Source organism: Lissotriton helveticus, chromosome 8, assembly GCF_964261635.1.
Source record: "Lissotriton helveticus chromosome 8, aLisHel1.1, whole genome shotgun sequence".
Taxonomy (NCBI): Eukaryota; Metazoa; Chordata; class Amphibia; order Caudata; family Salamandridae; genus Lissotriton; species Lissotriton helveticus.
This window is the reverse complement of record NC_136069.1, coordinates 1,071,118,299-1,071,140,794: the sequence shown is the minus strand read 5'-3', so window position 1 is coordinate 1,071,140,794 and position 22,496 is coordinate 1,071,118,299. Positions and strand designations below refer to the sequence as shown.

Genomic DNA, 22,496 nt, shown 5'->3' with positions numbered 1-22,496 from the left:
CCTCGCAGGCCCACAGAGAGTCCACAGACTCATTTCCTTACACCACCAAGACCGACTTAGACTTCCGGCCAAAACAGTAGGCCGCAATTGGAGCAAGATCTCCCTAGACAGCTTAGCCGCTCACCTTCCTTCGGCTGCCCCTAAGGAAGCCACAGATTTGGACACTAGATTGTCTAACCTTAATTTTTGGATTTCCACCGCCATTGACCAACTCGCCCCCATCAGGCCCATTAAAACTTTCCGAGCCACCCCCACTGCACCTTGGTACTCGGACGAACTCCGTAAATACAAATCGGCCTGTAAACAGCTGGAGAGACGCTGGAGACAATCCTACTCTCCTGACAGCAAAATTAAATACAAATCTGCCCTTAAAGACTATAGGAAGAGGATCATCGATCATAAAAGAATCCATCTAGAGGAGAAAATCAATCGGGCACAAGGTTCGTCAAGAGAAATTTTTAATACTGTCAGAACCTTCACTGACCCATTGACTCTTAAACGTCAATCCCCGGTGTCACAGACCCTTTGCGATCGCCTCTCCGACTATTTTGAAGACAAAATCGCCACTATATATGATTCCTTTCCTAGTAATACCAGCTCAGGCACTAACAAAATACGCATAGCCCGCTCCGACTCTGACCCTGTCTTCACCAATTTTGATGTGATTACCCTAGATCGCTCTATGGAAGAATTATTAAAATGCAGATCTGGCTCTCCCACCGACCCCTGGCTGGCCAAACAGTACAAATCCCTGGCGCCCCTGCTCAACCCCATTCTTAACAGTATATGGAACAACTCTCTGCAGACAGGTATCTATTCTGACTCCTGGAAGCACGCCCGACTGGTTCCCATCCTAAAAAAATCCAATGCAGACCCTAACGAACCAGCCAATTACAGACCCATATTTCTACTTACCGCACCTGCCAAAGTACTCAAAAAACTAGTGCAACAGCAACTGGCTAGCTTTTTTGAAGCCCATGGTGCTTTTCATGACTCACAACACGGGTTTAGACCCGGATATAGCACCGAGTCTGCACTAATTGGAGATGGCCGATTGTGTACATTGGAAAATGGATGAGGGATCAAGGGCGGTGTTGGTGCTGCTCGACTTGTCGGCAGCATTCAACACCGTCTCCCACCCCGTCCTTCTCGATCGTCTCCAGGCAAAAGGCATTTAAGGCAAGGCCTTGGAATGGCTTGCTTCCTTCCTGTCCAATCGGCAGTGTTTACCCCCCTTATACCTCGGACAGTTGCCCGCTTAAGTGGGGAGTCCCCCAAGGCTCCTCACTAAGCCCCCTCTTGTTCAATGTCTACTTCCCCCCCCTGGCCGACATCATTGCCCAATCAGGAATCAAGGCTACCTCATACGCTGATGACATTCAGCTATTGTTCTCCTACGACAACCCCTCTCAAACTACCTTTGACCCTCTAAAAAACTGCCTCCGTAACATCGCACGTTGGATGGATAACAACTTCCTCCGGCTAAATGCCTGTAAAACCGAGGTCCTCTTTTTCCACCAGCCCGCGCCTCTGGACTCCAACCTGTGGTGGCCCCTCAACCTCAGTATGCCCCCCTACTAAAGGAATCAGTAAAAAACCTAGGGGTCAGATGGGATTCCAGCCTTTCATTCCATAATCAAGTTCAGATGGTGTCTGCTGCCTGTTTTTCCAAAATCAGGATGGTGAAAAAGTTCATCAATTTCCTCCCTAGCCACACCAGGAAAACGATCGTTCAGGCACTGATCACTTCCCACTTGGACTATGCCAACGGCCTATACATAGGACTGTCCTCGGGCCTTTACCGTCGCCTCCAGACAGTCCAGAATGCTGCAGTACGTCTGTTTTGTGGCATTTCTCTCCGTGAGCACATCTCACCACACCGGCGTAAATTACACTGGCTGCCAATCCAAAAAAGGGCAGAATTTAAAGCGCTAACTCTGGCCCACCAGGCAGTGAAAGGAAAGGGCTCTGCATACCTCTCCTCCTGTCTCCGTCCCTACAGCAATGCCAGACTTCTCCGTTTCAGCTCAAAACATCTTCTTACCACCCCCAGATTTAAAAAAGTACGCTCTAGGGGAAAAACCTTCCAAGTCTGCGCCTCCTCCCACTGGAACAAGCTTCCCATCTACATCCGGACGATACAGGAAGAACTCCCCTTCCGAAGAGCTTTAAAAACCTTTCTCTTCTGCTAGTTCTTTCTGAGTTAGACTTAGCTTAAGTATACACAGGAGCGCCGGGACACCCCATTGGGGTAGCTGCGCGCTATATAAAATACACTAAATAAATAAATAGAGAGTTCCGGTAGCAACAACACACCACTCCGAGTGGCTCCCGCGAAGCGGGGGCCACGTGGCGCTGTTTTGAAGGTTCGGCGTGCTGGGGCGGAAAGAGGCACCAGCGTCAGGGCTGCTGGTCCTCGCAGTCCCACAGAAAGTCCAGGCATCAACAACAGACCACTCCGAGCGGCACTCCCAAAGCAGTCCTATTTAGCTAATTGCAACTGCAGCTCACAGCTTTTTTTTGCGCCTGTTTAGCGGCTCCCACTGTACCTTCGGTCCCACGGTAAATTGGGTGAGTTTTCCGTTCAAGGCCACAAACCACAAGCCACTGATAAACACCCTCACTACTGCCAATCCCAACACGGTGGACTGGCTTGCTCCAAACACCCCAAACGCTTCTGCTGGATCTACCTCGACATCTAACAAATTCGATGGGGGTCAATAGAGGTCAGTGGGAGGCAATTGTCTATTTGTCTATTTCGAGTCAATACAAAACTATACAAAACTCTCGGTAACATACAAAACTACAAGTCCCAGAATGCACTGGGACAATAATCAGGAAAGTGCTAGGAGAGGAGCCCCGATGTCCACGGGGGCCACGGATTACAGGTTGCACCACACAATGCCTCCAGAGCCCCAATGCCTCGGCATGCGTAGCAGTCCCGCTAACGTTTTCCCTGGTCTGTCGCTTTCCCCATAACGTCTAGCTTGTGTGTACTTAGATAGGTACTTTGTTTCCCTTCATGCCTGCCCTTGAAATTCTGTCTACTTGGTCCGTAACTGTGCTACTGTGTCAGGAGCTGGGTCTGATCGTTGTGAATTCTCTAGGTCCCCTATCTCCTGTTCTTATCTCTGTAAGGTGTTACGTATGTCCTTCAACACTCCTGATTTAAGCGCCATGCAGTGGCCCCTTATTGCTACCTTAAATACCTCCCACAAAGTCCCCGGTGAGTCTACAGTGCCCTGATTAAGCTAGAAATATTCTAAGACCTATTCCCTCAGCCCCATGCGAAAGACCATGTCTAATAAAGCGGTTAATGGGAATCACCACGTGAAAGGCTGGGCATATGCAGGAGGGACACTCAATCGCACCTGCAGAGGTGCATAGTCTGAGAAGGTACGGGGTAGATGTGTGCATCCAACAAATATCTACCTCATGTCTGGTAAGATAGGAGTGGATTAGCCGCATTTTCATACGGTCATTAAGATCTCTGACATTCCACATAAGACACCTTAGGTTGGCCAAACTAGGTGAACCAGTCATCTTTTTATTTTATTTTATTTAGAGAGTTTTATATAGCGCGAACGTGACCCTTGGGTATCAGAGCACTTCACATTCACATGAGGTAGGTTCGATATACATATACATCTTATCTGGCATGAGGTAAGTTTTGTACAAAGCAATATAATAAACATTTCACATGGTATGGGGTAGGTTCGGAAATTACATATGTCTGTATAATTCCTGTAAATGTCTGACTTAAAGGTTTCAATGGAGGTTCTTGGACTAGTCTACTGTGCTGTACTTGGTGTATTGTGATTCCAGTACCAATAGTTTCAAGTTGTCTTATTCCGTGCATTCTGCATCCGTAGATCTGGATTAGTATTGTATCGACGCAGGTTATCCTTAGCATAGCATGTGACTTTCTCTTCCCTTCCATTTGTTGATCTATTTTGGAACATCTACGTTCCGGTGGTGGTGATGCCCTGTCCTGTCTATTTGAGGAACTTACTCATTAGGAAGATCTTAGCTTCCCTCTTGAATGTTGCAGTGTTTGGAATTTTCCTAATATTTGAGGGGAGTGAGTTTCAAATTCTGGGGGCGGCTCCGGAGAAAGCTCTGTTATAGGTTTTCTTCTTCCGGAACACGGGTGGTCTCAGCAGCAGCTCCTTGGCACTCCTGGCTGGTCTGCCTCTTCCAGATAGCTCGATTTTCTGGGCCAGGTATCTTAGTGTTTTAAAGTGGAGCGCTTTGTTAGTGATACATGCCATCTTCAGTTGGATTCTGGCTTCGTACAGTAGCCAGTTTAACGATTTCAGGTGTGGAGAGATATGATCGAATTTCCTCGCTCCGGTGATGAGTCTTGCAGCTGCATTGAGGCATGCTTTTAGTGGAGCTGTGGAAATATTTGGTAGACTTGCTAAGGTTGTGCATCCATATTCAATCCTTGTGACCACTAATTACTGTATTGCAAGTTTGAGGTCCGCCATAGAAATAAATTGTTTCAATCTCCTAATGTAGTTCAGGTGAAAGCGGGCACTTTTTGCCATTGATTTGATGTGGGTTTTCATATCTAGGTTCTTATCTAGTGTGATTCCTAGCGATTCTGCTGAATCCACTAGCGTAGGGGTGCAGTTTAGTGCCGTGATCAGTTCGGTCCATTCCTTCACTTCTGTGTGGTTCTTTGGTGGTGAAATTAATAGGAATTCTGTTTTTTGTGCATTTAGTTTCAGGTGATTGGTAGTTAACCAGCAAAGTGACAGTTTTAGGGCCTCATTCATTACCTTGATGTCTTCCAGGGATGCGATCTTCAATCGTAGCATGCTAGGCCTATGGTATGTATCTGTCGGACACCCCACCGTTGTACTGTGCTAGTGTCTGCAAAGTTCTCAAAAGTGTCATATTATTGCAGTACTATATACCCCTGAGTGTGCAGCAGCTTAGCATCGTCATTGCCGCTTGGTGTAGTGTTCAGTGCATCTGCTAGGATGGTCAAACAAACAACTTTCCCCCCTCCACCCACACCAACCCCCCAATTAGGTTGTGTAACACCTAACCTCCTTACCCACAACAAAAACATCCAACATATTGTATGTGACAAAAAGGAATCATTCCATGGGGTGCGCGGGGCCGCTGGCCAACACCCCTGCACTCAAGGCAGGGTGGCCGAGCATATATCATCCCGCCCAAAGAACAGGAATCCCACAAAATATATCCACTGCATGACATTACAAGGAAAGTCAACCGTTTATGCAAGTGTACATTACATTCCTCATTGCAACAACATCATTATCCTTACCAATGACCTTTCATTCTCCAAATGGTGGTTCGCCATACGTTTGGCACCATTTTGCTTTGGTAACCCGCCAGTGAACGCTCAATCATTGTCACTCAGTCTAGTGTCTGTTTGTTCTTCTCCTGACACCTTCCACTTCCTCTGCTGTAGGTTATCCAGCTCCTTGTATTCGCCTTGATACTGGATATCGCCCTTTTCTCTGGCCAGTCGGAGTTTTGTGTCACGGTCTCTGTAGTTGAGCACTCTTGCTATAATTGGTCTCACCTGCGCTCCTGGTCTCGGCCTTGGGCCCAGCCATCTGTGTGCTCTTTCAATGAGGAACATAGTGGAGAGTTCTGATCCAAAGATGTCTTTTATCATAGTCTCTATGTATTTTTCCATGTTCTGGATATTTGTCGTTTCCGCAATCCCCGTAATACACACGTTATTTCTTTGCGACCTAGCTTCTAAATCTTCATTCCTCTGTTGTATCATCTCCAGCAATCTGTCCGTGCCCTTTAGTTTCTTTTCCAGCTCGGTCTGCCCTTCTTCCGTTTCAGTAACTCTCATTTCTAATACCCCCATTCGCCCTGTTTTTCAACCCTTTGTGTGATCCTGTCCATACTTTCCGCTAGGGTGTCCATCTTGGAATCCATGCCCTGTAGACTGGTTTTCAACTCTTTGAACATAGTGCGTATGTCATCTTCTGGCTACTGCACAGGGCCTGCCTTGTCCGCAGGGTCTTGGTGCCCCCCCATCAGTCTCCGCCTGTTTGGAAGTTTTCTTATCAAAGTTGATGCGGGGTTAACTGGTGTCAGGTTTGCCCATGTTCGCGCGTATTGACCAGTGGCCTCAAGCAAGGGGCGTCTAGTGAGTGTCTTCTCTGTTCGTGGTGTCAGGAAAGTAGGGACTATCAGGCATCAATACATGCCTGGGTTACATCCGGCTCTGCCCGCTTACCGCCCACACACTGCTCCACAGCTCACGCAACTAGTGGCTCCATGCCAGTGGGACACTTTTGTATCGCGTTCCTCAGAGTGCAGGCTTTCACTGCTCTAAATGTCTCGGCTTGAACCCGTGTCTGGATCTCAGCGGCGTGTAACCACAGCACGCTTCCCTGTGCACCTCGCTTTAGACACTCCGTGAATCGCCTCGCGATATACCCGGTCATAGGGAGGGTGCAGTTCTGCTCTCCTGCACCCAGGGAGAGATCCGCCCGGTTTTCTGGTCCGCCCACCCCTCTCCCAGCAGTCAGGGTGCACAGGCTTGTTTGTGTCTCCTGCACCATTCAACTATCTCCCCATCCTTGGTCCGTCTCTGCTACATGGGGTCAATAGCTCAGTGCCTCGCCACTCCTGCTGCCTCTTCAAGCTACAAATGGCTTTGTATGGTATGCGCGCCCCAATGTTATGAGCAGTGGCACTTACTGACTCTCTATGTAGGGCCTGTCTCCTGCACCACACCCCGCCGCGCACTATGCATCTTCTCAGCCGGGGGGGTGGGGTGGGTAGATCTACGGCCCAACACCACACCGCACTTACTGTTCTTGCCGTGCCGCTCCGTCAGCCCAGGTCGTGCAGTTCGCGATATGGCAGCAGACAGGCCACCCAATCCACAAAATGGCGACTACCACCACTTCCCGCCGTGTTAGGGCTCCTTCAGGCCTAGATAGTCCATGCAGAGCTCAGCAATTTAAAGCAACCACACCCGAGGGGGGGGCCTCCTCGTGTGCCCCTGCTCCGATCACCGCCTCGGCCTCTCTCCCCGCGTGCAGCATCACGCTCCGCACTTAAAGCACCTCTGCAGCGGCCGCAGCACTCACACAGCCTCATCTATGGGCACACTATGCAGGGGCTCCGCCGCAGCCCGATCTTCGTCTGCCTTGCTCACCGCGTTCCGCTCTGCCCAGCCGCCATCACCAGAGCTCCCGGTGACTCCGCTAAGCAATATTGTACCCACCCCACATCAGTTTCATCTTTTTAAACACTTTGAACACAGATCTAGAGCTTGCTGTCTCAAAGTTTTCATGTGTAAGTGCTCTAAATTCTCAAAAATACAAAACGTGCAGGGCTAGGATGTCTCCCTGAAGCATTCAGGCGTTAAGCCCTGTAGGATCTTGCCTCAATATGTAGCCAAAGGTAATGAAGGGGAGGGAGGCAACATTTTCATGGTGCATGCCTGCAACAGCAAAAGAAGTAGGCATCACTCTCAAGCCTGCTTGAGGTCACCATCTTCGCACTCTTCAGGCTGATGGAAGAGGCATAAGAAACACATGGCTTCTTTTAGGGCTAAATGACCCGGGCAACCCCTGAATCCCACAGGATCTTCATCCTCAAAATTGGACTCAGACCCTTGTGTGTCTTCTGAACTTACAGTGCTGGCAGGTTCACCCAGGTGCCGCCTCCTGAGCCTGCGTAAAAACTGACCAAGCGACCTCCAGCGCCTATACCATCTTATTCTGACTTCCCAGAGTCAGATTCAGTTGTGTTTCTTAACACCATGGTCAACATTTTCTCTAGGGTGCCAGCCTCCTCTGGCATGCCTTTGAGCCCATGGCAGCCCCCTCTGGCATGCCTTTGAGCCCCATGGCCTTCGTGCAGATGCTGGTGTCATTCAGAGATAACCTTTAGGCCTGTGGTACAAGCCAGGCCCTTCTTTCAATCCAGTCCATTGTAATCTTAAGCTCCTTATAACAGAGAACCTGGTTCATTGTTTAAAAAAACTCTACACCACGTCACACAAATGAAATTCCCCTGCATACCATGCCAAACCATGATCCTTAGAAGAGTTCAGTTTTTCGTTTTTTTCAGTTTCACATGCCTACCAGTATTTAGGACACATACAACTACAAGTTTAGAAGACTTATCATGTAAAGAGCAGATCATTACAGCAGGAATTACTTCTTTTCCAGCCTCTATTCAAATCTGCTGAAGTGCCCTATTACAAAATTGTCCAGTGTGGCTCATCGAAGCTTGGCAGAGGGATGGACACCCTTTGAAGTGTACTGTTGTACCAGCGTGTATGTACACAGCATTGGGGTGACAAAACAGAGCAGAGCATGCACACAAAGACTTGGACAACAACTCTTGCAATAGCTGAAGGCCAGTGTCCAGACTCTGCTAGTTGGATTTACATTTTAGTATACATATAATGGTAAGAATAAACTTCACGATTGATTCATGGCAACTAGTATAATATTGTGTAATGCAAGTAGCAGAACATCTTCAGTCCTGTTCCCCATCCAATGCTCAAGGCAGTTTTCAATCTGTCTCTGTGATCCACAAACGTACGTGTAAATTTATTTAGCACAAACAGCAAAAAACTAAAAAAGCAAAGTGAGCTGCACCTAAGCGCTGCAGGAGAATGAAGTCACCAAAGAATTGGCAATGGTGAAGGACAATGTTATGTTAATAAGCTACACCAGAGGATTTTCAGAAAGTGGGAGGTGTGGCACAGCCAGATTTGTTAAAATAAATTATGTCCAAGTTTGAGAAAGAGAACTGGACATACTATCAACATCAGGAGAAGGGTTCACAGGCAGCGATGTGTTAAGCAGTGCTACTTTCATTTGTTTCTTACTCAGATTAGATTCTATGCATGGACTAGGTGCAACATACTACACACACCTAATGGTTGTGCGCGAAAAGCCCACTGCCGATGCTCCACATCAGCCATCAACAATACCATAGGAATTTAATAGCAATTCCAGACTGTTCAGCAGATCAAAAGAAGGAAACAGCCTATCCCCTCGCTCTGTACCTGCTTATTGCCCATAGATCCCAAATACAAGGAAGCTGAAGAAGACTGTGACTCCCACAATAAAGACTGTAGCTGGGGCAGTGGAGAACTGACTGTAGTTGATGCGGAAGTACCAGATCACAGCTAGCATTGCTACAAAAATCGGGAGCATCAAGTTGCCCAATTTGAGGGTGACCCCTGCCAGGTCCGTGACTAAGGCGGCATTGTCAAGGCTTGAAACTGTGCTTGCGGGTGAGACATGTCAGTGGATCACACAGTTGTCAGTGATATTGAGGGACCGCAGGGTTCATATCTGGCCCTGAAGCAGCTGCCCCTGGTATATGAGCTTAAGCTGGTTCTCTTGGCTAGGAAATGATTTGCTTTTGAGGGAAGCTACAGTGTCGTCAGGCCTCACCAAAACAATCTCTTCTGTGTCATTCAAGTATTTGAAAACGGCTGTAATGCCAGAAACCAGTCCTCGGAAGCTTGTTTCCGGTCCAGAGAAGGCATGGCTTGGCAGTTCGGGCTGGACTGTTCCCATGAGGCACAGGGTCAGACTGATTTGCATATGGCCATGCCTGAACTGAGGTGGCAGAGTGGGCTAAAGAACGGTGATGGATTAAACCCAGATCTGATGACTAGGTGTGAGTGTTTGATTGGTTCAGATGCTCCGTCCATCACCACCCCCTTTTGTACCAATTTGTTCACCATAAGTTGGCAGGGTATGCTCATACGTGAGTCCCTTGCTCACTTTGCCACTGGATTCAAGCAAGCCGGGCTGAAGACGGCTGTAATGCCAGAAACCGGTCCTCGGAAGCTTGTTTCCGGTCCAGGGAAGGCATGGCTTGGCAGTTCGGGCTGGACTGTTCCCATGAGGCACAGGGTCAGACTGATTTGCATATGGCCATGCCTGAACTGGGGTGGCAGAGTGGGCTAAAGAACGGTGATGGATTAAACCCAGATCTGTTGACAGGGTGTGAGTGTTTGATTAGTTCAGATGCTCCGTCCATCACCACCCCCTTTTGTACAACTTTGTTCACCATAAGTTGGCAGGGTATGCTCATACGTGAGTCCCTTGCTCACTTTGCCACTGGATTCAAGCAAGCCGGGCTGAAGACGGCTGTAATGCCAGAAACCGGTCTCGGAAGCTTGTTTCCCGTCCAGGGAAGGCATGGCTTGGCAGTTCGGGCTGGACTGTTCCCATGAGGCACAGGGCCAGACTGATTTGCATATGGCCATGCCTGAACTGGGGTGGCAGAGTGGGCTAAAGAACGGTGATGGATTAAACCCAGATCTGTTGACTGGGTGTGAGTGTTGGATTGGTTCAGATGCTCCGTCCATTACCACCCCCTTTTGTACCACTTTGTTAGCCATAAGTTGGCAGGGTATTCTTAGACGTGAGTCCCTTGCTCACTTTGCCACTGGATTCAAGCAAGCTGGGCTGAAGACGGCTGTAATGCCAGAAACCGGTCCTCGGAAGCTTGTTTCCGGTCCAGGGAAGGCATGGCTTTGCAGTTTGGGCTGGACTGTTCCCATGAGGCACAGGGTCAGACTGATTTGCATATGGCTATGCTTGAACTGGGGTGGCAGAGTGGGCTAAAGAACGGTGATGGATTAAACCCAGATCTGTTGACTGGGTGTGAGTGTTTGATTGGTTCAGATGCTCCATCCATCACCACCCCTTTTGTACCACTCTGTTCGCCATAAGTTGGCAGGGTATGCTCAGACGTGAGTCCCTTGCTCACTTTGCCACTGGATTCAAGCAAGCCGGGCTGAAGACGGCTGTAATGCCAGAAACCGGTCCTCGGAAGGTTGTTTCCGGTCCAGGGAAGGCATGGCTTGGCAGTTCGGGCTGGACTATTGCATGAGGCACAGGGTCAGACTGATTTGCATATGGCCATCCCTGAACTGGGGTGGCAGAGTGGGCTAAAGAACGGTGATGGATTAAACCCAGATCTGTTGATTGGGTGTGAGTGTTTGATTGGTTCAGATGCTCCGTTCATCACCACCCCCTTTTGTACCACTTTGTTCGCCATAAGTTGGCAGGGTATGCTCAGACGTGAGTCCCTTGCTCACTTTGCCACTGGATTCAAGGAAGCCGGGCTGAAGACGGCTGTAATGCCAGAAACCGGTCCTCGGAGGTTGTTTCCGGTCCAGGGAAGGCATGGCTTGGCAGTTTGGGCTGGACTATGCGCATGAGGCACAGGGTCGGACTGATTTGCGTATGGCCATGCCTGAACTGGGGTGGCAGAGTGGGCTAAAGAACGGTGATGGATTAAACCCAGATCTGTTGACTGGGTGTGAGTGTTTGATTGGTTCAGATGCTCCGTCCATCACCACCCCCTTTTGTACGACTTGTTCGCCATAAGTTGGCAGGGTATGCTCAGACGTGAGTCCCTTGCTCACTTTGCCACTGGATTCAAGCAATCCGGGCTGAAGACGGCTGTAATGCCAGAAACCGGTCCTCGGAAGGTTGTTTCCGGTCCAGGGAAGGCATGGCTTGGCAGTTCGGGCTGGACTGTTTCCATGAGGCACAGGGTCAGACTGATTTGCATATGGCCATGCCTGAACTGGGGTGGCAGAGTGGGCTAAAGAACGGTGATGGATTAAACCCAGATCTGTTGATTGGGTGTGAGTGTTTGATTGGTTCAGATGCTCCGTCCATCACCACCCCCTCTTGTACCACTTTGTTCACCATAAGTTGGCAGGGTATGCTCAGACGTGAGTCCCTTGCTCACTTTGCCACTGGATTCAAGCAAGCCGGGCTGAAGACGGCTGTAATGCCAGAAACCGGTCCGCGGAAGCTTGTTTCCGGTCCAGGGAAGGCATGGCTTGGAAGTTCGGGCTGGACTGTTCCCATGAGGCACAGGGTCAGACTGATTTGCATATGGCTATGCCTGAACTGGGGTGGCAGAGTGGGCTAAAGAACGGTGATGGATTAAACCCAGATCTGTTGACTGGGTGTGAGTGTTTGGTTGGTTCAGATGCTCCGTTCATCACCACCCCCTTTTTTACCATTCAAGAATTTGAAGCATACTTTAATAAGACCAGGTTCCATGGCTGCAGAATTGGTTTCTGGAGTAACATCATTATTTTCCTGGCGCTCATGATGGACATGGTCATCAGCTACAGGCTCAGAGGAGGATCTTTTGGGCACTGCTTGGATATTTAAAAAACTGTCAAGACAGGAATGTGAGCCACCGGCAGTGTCTCTGTGTTCCTCCGGGTGTCCCCTGCTGAAAGGGTCCACAGCTGAGGCAGCATCTTCTTTGTCCTCAGCTTTCTTTTCAGGCAAGTCCACTGCCTGTCGGGGTTCTGTGGGTTCCTTAGCAATAGCATTTCCCATCTGGCTCAGGCCTGTCATGGAGTTTTCATGTCCAACACCAATGATAGTTTCCAGAAACTGGCCGCTTCCATCTGCCACATAGGTGGAAAGCCATGCCAGGATTATAGCCAGATGGAGTACCTGCAGGCCAGCAACTACCGTCAACTCGTCTCCCAAGCCCTCAATGAAGCTGGTGTCGGTGGCTTTTATGTCTCCTCTCAGTATTGATGTTAAACTTTGGTCCAGGCTTCTTGCTAAAGCACCCTCTGGTCCCTCCATGGCTACCCTTCTCAGAACAGCCCGGACATTCAACAGCACAGTCAGACGTCATCAAGTTCAAATGTGCTCTCCCTCTGCAGATGTTGCAAATGGTCCACTCTGAGACTGCCAATGCTACCTCCCCAACCGTCTCTGACCCGGCTGGGTCTGAGTTTAGCACCACCAGTGGCGATGTTGGCTACTATATAATCAGAACAAATGCCCCTCTTGTAAGAGATCAGACTCGGAAGAGGAGAGGCCCAAAGATATTGGAGGACAAGCAGCATTGCTTTCACATTTGGGCACACTATCCGTAATCTTTTTGGGTCCAATTTGGATCACCCTTCCATATATATGGAAATAGAGAGGATTTGGGACCAGATCCTCTGGACCCACCGGTTGATTTTGATGGTGTCACTTCGGCGAATGGTCTTGATTCCTCACCTGAAATAGAGATAGAGTTTCCTTCAGGGGTGCCTCCTCTTAAGGTCACATCTTTCCACTCTGTGGCTAGGAAAGTGTTGGTGGTTGAAAGAACATTAATTGTGCTTACTGAGTGTCGTCTTCAGCCTACTGCTCCAACCTCTGAACCACAGCTCCCTTTGAATTAAGCTTTACTAGATCTGGTCTTGTCCGCATTGGAGAAGCCTATTTCTGCTCCTGCTGAAACAAGATTTTTGGCACGGACCTAACAACTTGCTTCTGGGGCCCCCATTTCTTGTCCACCCATTCATCTCTCGAGAGGTTGGTAATTCAACCTTCCTGCATTCAGGACAGTCTTTGGGAATGTTCCCATCCACTCCAGTGAAAGGAGAGTAAAAGTGCCTGGAGGCTTAGGACACAAACATTTCTCCGCAGTCAGTATGTCATTGAAATATTTGAACGCTACTTGCCTTTTGGATAAATGCCAGCATACACTGTAGAACATAGCCCATTTGGTTGTCCCTGATGACCACAAATCCCATTTCTCAAAGATTAATAAAGATGGCCAGGATGCTTCTGTACATTGTCAATAAGGCCTCAATACTGCCAATTTGGTTGCAGACTACAGTGTCCTCTGTCACCCTGCGTCATCATGCTTGGCTTTGCATATGTTTTTCTATGGATGTGCATGCCACTCTGATGGACCTTCCCTTTCACAGTGCCCGTTTGTTCAGGAACAAAGCTTTGAAGAAAAATCAAGGCCAGTGGGGCTATTGCTAGGTCTCTAAACCTGCAACAACTAAAGCCTCAGAAGAATTATAGGCAGTTAGTGATACAAAGTTCTAGCCACTGATTCCTTGACTTTTGAATATTCCTGAGGCATCAGACTGGAGCTGGAAACATTTCAGCAGTACCTTGGTGCGGCCGTAAAGTGGCATACTGCGGCTCCGCAGTTAACGCTCTTCGGCTCTAGAAATGATGTGTGGAGTGTATATAGGTGACACACCCTTGCGCTGTCACAAACACAGAGCTCTCTTTGTGTCTCTCTGAGACGGAACCTCAAAAATCGTTCTTTATTATGCAAGGGACATCACTCCAGAATCAACAGATTCTAAGACCTGTGGGGACATTTGTAAACAAACTTCTGTGATGGATCCCCATCAGGTGTGCCCATGGTACCTGAGGTCGAGTCTCTACTCCAAGGCCTGCAGCAACTGCATGACGCAACAAAACAAAGTGGGAATCCGCTGCTTCACGCGACTCGCATTCTATTGAGCAGGCGAGGTGGTATCGCCACCCTTCTCGATCTACCTCCTAAAGTTGTCCAACTTTGGAACAGATCCTGCAGCGGTTTCCAGCTCTTTGAAGCCTTGCTGACTCCCTCTGGTACACATTTGGGCTCCAAGGAGCAGAGAGGCCTTCCACCTGGGATAACGCCGGCAGGTTTGCCCTCGGCAACTGCTGCCCCCCCCAAGCCTGTCTTGCCTCCAGCTCTTGTTCAGACCCCACTTCTGGAGATATCACACACGCCTGCCCCGGGCATGTCAACGCCAATTCCATCTTCATCAGTGCAAGATGGGACAGCCCTGATTTTTCTCTACAATGCTGAGTTTACGCTGGTCTGACCTTCACCAAAGTCATGCCTGAATCCGCCCGAGGTGCCATTTCCACCACTTTATTTGTCACAGGGGTGACACTCTCTGCATTCACTTTTTCGGACAGATTCAGATTACGACTTTGTGGCCTGGATTATGAGTTTGTTCGGCCCTACAATGAGGGCAATTAGAACGAGGAGTTAAAGGAGGCAAATGGTCTCAATACCTCCCAAGAAACTGGTCTTTTTTGCTCCCCTGGACCACCCACAGAGGAATCCGTTTCATAAGCCATGGTGATGTGCTCAAGTTCTTGACCTACAGCTCTCCACCTTGGAGATTATGACAAATGTTTTGACTGAGGTCCTTCAACCAGCACAGACTTCTTTGGAGCCTCTTCTTCCTTTAAGTGAGATGCTAATGGATAACTTATGGGGGTTTGGACCAAATCATTCTCCGGCCAACTGGTCAATTAACAAATTGCTTTGCGGCATCACCCTGCACCAGGTGCCTTGGCTTTTCTTTTGCAGCACCTGCACCTGAAAAGCTAGTGGTGCAGGCTTCTACCAGCCGCTTAATTTCTAATACTTTTCCTACTACACCCCATGATAGAGCATTTAAGCGAGTGGAAACGTTTGGCAAATGTCTTTTCTTCTACCAGCTTGGACCTCCCCTCTGTTAGCACCAGCTGCCTGTTGGTCCCTACTCTCATGCCCTTTAAGATTGTGTAGCACAAGCCCTCCCTGGTGGGTCGGAAGACCTTCACCAGGTGCTCTCAGGCGATTCAAGATGGTTGTGATCAAGCCAGGTTTACAATTTATTGTGGATTGGATATCCCAGACTTCATTGAGCTGGCCATAGGCACCAGCATTGCTAATCGCCACCATCCTTGGCTACGCTCAACTGGGTTCACTGGCAATGCCCAGATCTCCCTAATGGACATGCACTTTGATGGAACTGGCCAGTTCCGGTACAAAACTGATTCTGCTCTTGAGCATTTTAAGGAGAGCAGGGCTACTACTTGCTTTAGTGGCCTCTCCTCCCCACTTTGCCAACAGCAACAGTTCCATTGCTCCTTTTTCAGCTTTTGCCGAGTTGTCCCTTACCACCAGCCTATTAGCCTCCCAGGAAACCCAGCAGTTTTGCGGTCCAAGCCTAGGTGCGCTCTTTGCAGGGACACAGCCACCCGGTGGCAGGCAGAATCTACAGATTCTTCCACGGTTGGCAGGTGATTATGTTGGACAGGTGGGTTCTGTTCACAGGGGATACGCCTTACCCTTCCTTTTCTCCCCTCCACACCTTCCACCATCCCACTTGGGACGGACGGAGGACTATTTCTCCACTTTGTGGAAGGGAGGTCAAGCCCCTTTTGACCAAAGGAAGAGGGTGCAATAATTAGGACATGGTTATTATTCTCACTATTTTCTGGTGCCCAAGAAGGACGGAAGTCTTTGGTCTATTCTACTTCTGCACCTTCTCCGTGGCTTCCAGAAGGGGAAATTCAAAATGCTCACCCTGGCACAGGTCGTGTCTACCCTCAGCTCTGGAGACTGGAGGGTAGTGTTGGACCTGCAGGTCGCCTAGTTCCATATACCCATCCTGTCGGCTTATCGGTATTGGAAAGGAGTATTTGTAGCTCCCCTTTGGTCTCACTAATACACCTTGGGTTTTAACGAAAGTGCTGGTGTTGATGGCAGTCTTCCCCTACCTCGATGACTGGCTGTTGAAGGTGGGCATGCCCCCAGGCAGTCGTCAGCCACCTCCGTACCAAAGTCACACCTGACTCCTTAGATGCTCCCCTTCATCCGCACCATGTCGGCTACAGTGGCAGTAAGAAGGGCAAAGCAAGTCAGAGGTGTCCCGCTGGATCATCATCTGCATTTAAATATGCTGTGCTCTTGCCAAAAAGGAACTGCCTGAGGTCATCGTGGTCCATTCCAACAGGGCAAAGACATCATCTTTGTCTCTTCCAAGAGGTGTTCCCACTACATATGTAGGTTGGATTCATGGGGAGGTGTGTGTGAGGAATTTGCAGGTATATAAAGTATCCACCAGTAAGATTGTCATCAAAGGTAAGTAACTTTTACTACAACGTGCAAATTATTTTTTGTAAATTGCAAAAGTCAATTTACACCGTTAAAACAGCCATGTATGTTTCTAAGTTGGGTTTTGGTGCATATTGTGAATCGGGTCTGATCACCTAGCCACAGGACGTCAACAATAAAGTCACTGATTCTTTTATAAAACTGCTATGCATGATGTAAATAGTATTCCAAATGATTGATTATTTAATTATTGTAATTACATTTTACAAACCCTCAAGATAAAAGTAAAGATGTCTGTGGCCCCTAGTGTTGGTGTTATGTTAACAGGTATATTGTTTTTCATTTTGTTTTTCACATGTAAGATGCTTGCCTTTCTGTACACCCGCTAGTTACAAGATATAATTCAAATGTGAAGCCTATAGTGTCGCTTCTCTACGCGGACGACGCTGTGCTTATGGCCAGAAACCAGCTGGGCCTTCAGAGTGCCCTCAGAACATATATTAGCTTTATGGACAGTCGAGCCTAAAACTCAATGTCAAGAAGATCTATGTGATGACATGTGGGAAGGGGAGAAATAAATGTAAAAGTCTGCCCTTAGGGAATGATAGGATAGATGCAAATAACATATTCTCTTATCTGGGTGTACAGCTGGATCATTCTGGTTCATGAAACCCGGTGGCAATTAGCAGAACTCTCCTTTTCAAAAGGCCAATCGGGGCAGTAGTGAATATTGCTAATAAATTGGGTAAAAGACCCCCGGGGATACTTCTTAAAATTTACTAAGCTATAGCTATGCACGGAGCAGGAGTTTGGGGATACCAGGATGTAGCCACAATACAAAAAGTTGAAAATACTTTTTTAAGGTTTATATTAGCAGTCCCACAGAGCTCTTCTTTTTTAATTGCCACAATGAGCTGGGGATTCCTTATATCTCTAATTTGATCAAGATGCAGCCTCTGTTACTATGGCATAGTGTGTGGACGTCTAATAGTACAGAGTTAAACAGAGATAATATTGGAGACGCCATGAGCCTAGCCCACGCAAACAAGATTATGTGGCTGAATTATATTAGGAGATTCTTAATAGACGTGGGTAAACCTGATTTTTATTTCAACCTCGAAACATTGAGTACAATTTCTAGGAAGGATTTTAAAGTTTTGTGTCAGTTGCACATGGAGTCTCTAAGAGCTGCTTCAGAAATGAAAAGCACTGTTATCCCACACCAGTCAATTCTTGTACCCCCAATATGCAACCATATTTGGACTGGTGTAGAGGAGGATACAACAGGTATGTTCTTGCAAGATTCAGATTTGATAGTTTCCATCGATTAGTCAGCTTCCCTACCTTAAACGATTGGACTAGAGACCTATGCCGGTGTCCTTGCGACGAGTTATCTTTCCAGTCGACAATACACGGGATTTTATTTAGTACATTTTATAAACTGGAAAGAGGTAGATGGATTTTGCCATTGCTGAAGAGAGGGGGCTGGAGGCAATGCCGTCCTGCCTTTTTATATTTGCAAATGCTGGAAAATGTTTACTGTGTGGGTGTTATGATTGGATTCTTGAAGTCCATATTGAAAAAAAGGAAAAGTATAATTTGGTATACCCACCATGAGGCTGACTAATGTATAGAACTTTTGTTACAAATGTCAAAAGAGTCAACTGAAGAGGAGACTGTAAGATTTAAGTTTTATGTAAAGATGAAATTACTGTGTATATTTTTTAACTTCCTTCTACAAGTTTTTAACATGCTACTTTTATGATTTTTAATGCAAAAGATTGAATAAAATGTATTTGATTGATTGATTGACTGCTTAATTAATTCAGGGCTGCATGATTTAGTACAATTCATTGGAACACATTACTGAGGGCTAGAACAAGATAATGCAAGAGCACTTGACTTCACCAGAGAGCAAAAGTCCTGCCCTGAATGTTCAAAAGACATTTCGGTTTGTTAGACCCACTGAATTAGGTGGAACTCTACCAGTAGCTCTGATAGCTCATCCAACTCCAGTAAGGTAACAATTTTAAATCCTATTACGATATTTGCCATCCATCTACATTTAAAATGTGTTAATACTACTCAGGGGCCTATTACGAAAGTCCGCACGCAACCGTAACGGAACTAGGGACCGACCGCCAGAGGTACGGCAGACCCGCCAGGCCAATTAGGCTGCAGTGCATGGCGCTGCTTTACATTACTTAACACCATAGGGGCGTACCAGGGGTGGAATATGGGCATTCCCATGCAACCACCCAAAGTTTCTCAGGCTAAACCCAATTGACTAAATAAAGTAAATTGGGTTTAGTGTGAGAAAACTGAATATATGATGTTACAACACATACCATTATAACGCAGGCTTTTATATCACAGTTTTTACAACACAAATACCATTACATTGCATGTTTTTACAACGTATACCATGAAAATGCATTTACATTGAGATACATTAAAACTACTATTACAACGCATTCCATTACAATGCATACTATTACTACACATACTATTTTTTTAATATAAATTAGTTTTTTTTGTGTAACTTACCCCTGGGACGGGATGCCGGGGAAATAGGGGTTTTGGGTGGGGGAGTGTATTAATACATTGGTATTAATTTTGATACTCATGTATTTCTTAAAGTACCTTTCCTTTAAAATACCTGCGTACTAATAAAAATATCTACAATTTTTTTCCAAAAAGACAGAGAAAAACAAGCATAAATTTGAAACATTATACACAAAATAAACATACTACTCTAAGAGCCAAAAATACATTAAACATACAATCTTCTTCTAAGAACATAAAACTTAAGTCCTTCAACTGTTTTTATTATACTCCCTATACTAGCAACTACACAAAATGGCAGACATTCTGAGAAGGAATGTATAAATGAACATTATTACACATGAAAAATAAATATATATTCTGTCAGGTTGTGAATCGTGTGAAAATAGTTTCCAATACATATTTTCTTTAAAATTATTGTTTACTCAAAAAATGTATAAAAGAAGCTGACCACCATTTTGTGCTAAGTTGTTAACTGCCTTTCAAGGTGATCACACACAGCAGGAGTAGCCAGAGACTATTGCCGTTTCTCAAATTGAACATTGCCATCTACAGACCGAAGTAAGTGTAAGATTACAACAAAAAAAGCATCAAAATATTGACACATAAATTGCAAATGTTCACAATAGAATTTTGCATTAATTTACAGGAATTACACATTTTGAAAACCATTGAGCAATCAAAAGCAGAAATTCAAGAAAACACCTTCACAATAAAAAGTAAGTGATTACAGAGTTTAGTCCCCTGGAGGCCCAAGTCATGATGGGTGATCTGGGAAGGGGAGGGGTTTCCCGAATATACCGAGCTCTGGTTAATAACTCCTCCACATCCCTCGATCGCCTCAGGGAATGGTGGGAGGGTTGGGTGGGCCTCTTGGACGAAGCTGTCTCGCGCGATGCCCTTATGGCGCCGAAGACCTTAACCACATCTTCAAAACTACGCCTGGTTCAGCTTTACTTCCTTCACGCAGCCTATTTGGCGCCGACCTGTCTCTCCCGCATGGGTGCTAGATCCTCCCCGACCTGCGCCCGGTGCTCTGGCACCCCGACTGATTTCTACCATATGGTGTGGCTGTGCCCGGCCTTGGAGTTGTTCTGGAGAGGGGTGGAGGAAAAATTACGGGTACACTGGGATGGGTAGTTCCTCATGATCTGAGACATCTGCTGTTAGGGGTCTTTGCCGGACTGGATGGCTCCCGAGCTGATAAGCGTCTTTTGGGCACGGCTCTGGCGGTGGTGAAACGAGACATCGCAGCCAAATGGTCTCAGGTAGAGGCGCCAACATTGGAGAAATGTAGGAGGGGGGTAGACTGGTGTGGGACACAGGAGGAAAGTGTATTTGAGGCCCGAGGCTGCCCGGAGTTCTTCCATAAAGTGTGGGGCAAATGGTTTGGCTTGTTACCATAGTGATGAACTTGTTATGCCACTGGGATCGACGGGCTCCGGCGACTCTCTCTGCCATTGTTGATATGCTCTGTGATGAAGGGGAGGGGGTGTTTTTTTTTTTAACAGAATATGTGACTTACCACGAATGAACTTGTTTTATATTAAAATTTCAATAAAAGTTGATTATCAAAAAAAAAGTAAGTGATTAAATGAAAATAATGTACAATAATGTAAAAAACCCGCAAGGTAGATAAAAAATGAAATTACATTTTAACTTTTGATGTTAACAGATTTGGGACATACATCAACACCAAATACCTAGCAGGAAGAAAAAAAAATCACAAAATTCTAATGTAAGTAAAATGTTAACACTAATCTGATGGTGAAAAAATATTTTTAAAATGTAATAGTCTCAGAAATAAAACATTAGCAGTCAAAGATGAGAATTATTTTTTAAATATTACTACTTCATAATACTTCATATTTTTAATTCAGGAAACAGGGTGAGGGACAGAGTTGGATACTGGCGGGGGCAAACATACTATTCCTACTATGACCTGTTCTTGCCTCAGGGAAAGCTCTGGATGATGGTGGGGGCAAATTTACTATTCCTACTCTGACTGGTGCTAGCCTCAGGGAAAGTGTTGGATGGTGGTGGGAGCAAATTACTATTCCTACTCCGATAGGTGCTTGCCTCAGGGAAAGTGTTGGATGGTGGTGGGGAAAACTAATGATTCCTACTCCGACAGGTGCTAGCCTCAGGGAAAGTGCTCAATAGTTGTGGGGCAAATTTACTATTCAAACTCTCACCGGTGCTAGCCTCAGAGAAAGTGTTGGATGGTGGTGGGAGCAAATGTACTATTCCTACTCCGACCAGTACTAGCCTCAGGGAATATGTTGGATGGTGGTGGGAGTAAATTTACTTTTCCAACTCCGACAGGTGCTGGCCTTGGGGAAAGTGCTGGAGGATGGTGGGGCAAACTTACTATTCCTACCCCGACCATTGCTTGCCTCAGGTAAACTGCTGTATGGTGGTGGGGCAAATTTACTATTCCCACTCCGACCTGTGCTCGCTTCTGTGAAAGTGTTGGATGGTGGTGGGGCAAATTTACTAATCCTACTCCGACCTGTGTTGGCCTCAGGGAAAGTGCTGGATGGTGTTGGGAGAAAATTGATTCTACTAATGGGTCAATTCGATCTCGGTCGGAAGGGCACCGAATCAGGTTCGGCATAAGCAGATCCGATTCGAAGGCTGATTTTCCGCCCGAGTCGTACACGGTTCCGGACATCGGAGTACGATGTGAACAAGCGTGAAATCTCCGTCCGAATCATTTCCGGGTCCGAACCGCTCCGTACAACTCGGTCTCAAGCAAACAGTGGCACGCAATGGAGACGTTTCATGACCAAGCTAGTACGATGCTCGTTTCGGACAGCTTGATCCTGTCAGAGCGTCCGGCTCGCAATAGCTCCCGTAGTCGGACTTCGGGGGTCCGCTTTGGACCCCCAGTCACCCGCAGCCTTACGACTCGGGCACAGGGGGAGAACCATGGGTCTCCACAACACCGGCATGTATGGTGCGGATGGCACCGACGCGTACCCACTTTGGCGGGTGCACTTGTCCGCGACGTACCCATTCAGTCAATGGGAGCCAATGTACGCGTCGTACGACCGGCTCCCATTGACTTCTATAGGAGTCCGACCGAACCGAGTCCGACAGTATACGGCCGCATCGTACTCGCTCGGTCAGACTGCAGGAGTCCAGATTGGTCAGCAAACACCCCGGATCCGGCTCGGTCGGAGTGCTTTCCAACCCAGATCGTAATCTGCCCCATAATGTTAAAAAATTACATTTTTTAAAGTAATTCTCCTATTTTCATTTTAGTTATTTCT

The 22,496-nt window shown here is 47.1% G+C and overlaps 1 protein-coding gene and 1 pseudogene across 4 annotated transcripts in view; one reads left to right on the top strand and one right to left on the bottom strand.

Moving 5' to 3' along the window:
• The window catches only part of LOC144773109 (betaine-homocysteine S-methyltransferase-like), a 656,112-nt gene that overhangs the window by 462,497 nt on the left and 171,119 nt on the right, over positions 1 to 22,496 (top strand). The gene's annotated exons all lie outside the window — the stretch shown is intronic.
• LOC144773205 (transmembrane and ubiquitin-like domain-containing protein 2 pseudogene) lies at positions 9,039 to 12,617 on the bottom strand (annotated as a pseudogene).